Below are 1,536 nucleotides of genomic sequence, written 5' to 3'. Positions count from 1 at the left end.
TTTCTCTCAGTGAAGACTAGAGAGTTCTGGCACCAGCTTAGGACAAGGAAACAAATCCTTAGCCAGGGCTTTTTTGTATTCCATCTAATCCCTGGAAGTGCCAGTAGCACTGGGAATCCTCTCCACCCCTCAGCTGATACAGGGTAACAGAAGTGACTTTCAGCACTTTAGACGCTTGCACATTATTTGGACTTAGTGTTTCCATAACAGTGTTTTGGCTGTTTTCCACAGACCTGGATCCTTCCCAAGGACAATGAGAAGTGGGTTGGATAGAAAGGAGCTGTGTGGGAATGACATGACAGTCCTGAGCTGACTTCAGTCACCACACATTTTTTGGTGTCCACCTCTGTCCACTAACTCTTTGTTATCATCTTCACCCTCATTCATTTACTCAATTATTTTAAAAAAAACTATTGTATATGATCCAGAACTTGTTAGAGACAGCACAGTCATTATCTTCATGTTGTAATTGTCATGGTGGCCAGGTACGGCTTAATAAAATTTAGCTAGTGCTAACATTGGAGGTATGGGGTGCTATCATTGCATGTTTTAGCCCTGCTATCCTTCTTTAGCACAGTTCAGTACCCAGGTCCTTTCAACAAGGCTGAGGACTTTAGCTGTTATTAATAGTTGAGGAGGAGACACTACATGCTCTTGCTTATCACCACTACATGCCTGTTGCCCATCACTGTCTGTCCTATTACTCTTTTTTCTGTACTTGGAAACTAAACAATGCTGTTTTATTCACATGTCCACATTCATATTAAGCTACTGTTATTATTAAGGACAGACACGTACTGTTTATTGAAGTCCTAGGAAAACAGACAAGATAGAGAGAGCAATGATAGCATTTTTTTTTTCAGGAAAACTGAGAAATAAATTTAAATTTAAAAAATGGTTATGACTACCCACCCTTACACAACAAAGCTGTAGAACAGTCAATCTGACTACTCAGAAAGATACTAGGAACTTTCCCAGCTTGCTTGCAGCAGGAGCTGTGGCCCAATAAGAGGCAGAATGAGAAGGTAGTGGTATCACCCAGTGCTTGGTCTCACTGGAGGTTCTGCTCATCCATAATAGTCATTAGACAACTTAAGACACTGTGTAGAGGAGCTTAGGTAATAACTGGACAGTTAAGTCTCCAAGTTCCATCTTTTAAATATTCTAGAGATTATGCTAGCTACCTAACACTTAACCTACATGTGCACTGCTCTACATAGTTAAAGTTGGTTTCACTATTTGCAACTAAGTGTCCAATTTCTATAAAATGATGGTGGTACTGAGGAAGAATGTCTCTATTTGTTTTAGGAAGTACTAGAAGAAAAAGAGCAATCTGAGCTAGGAAGACTATATAGAAGCCAGTTAAAGTGCAAGCAATACAGAGTTCAGGCCAAGCTTAGAATATTTATAAAGTTTAGATGTGAATGTAATACAGTGAACTAGAAAGAGGTATAACTAGTTTTCCAGGGGTTTTTTTTTTGTGTGTGTGTGTGTGTGTGTCAACTTGATATAAGCTAGAGTTATCTGAAAAGAGGA

The sequence above is a fragment of the Peromyscus californicus genome, unplaced genomic scaffold, assembly GCF_007827085.1.
Source record: "Peromyscus californicus insignis strain IS unplaced genomic scaffold, ASM782708v3 Scaffold_9__1_contigs__length_137607984, whole genome shotgun sequence".
NCBI lineage: Eukaryota > Metazoa > Chordata > Mammalia > Rodentia > Cricetidae > Peromyscus > Peromyscus californicus.
Note: the sequence above shows the minus strand (reverse complement) of the source record.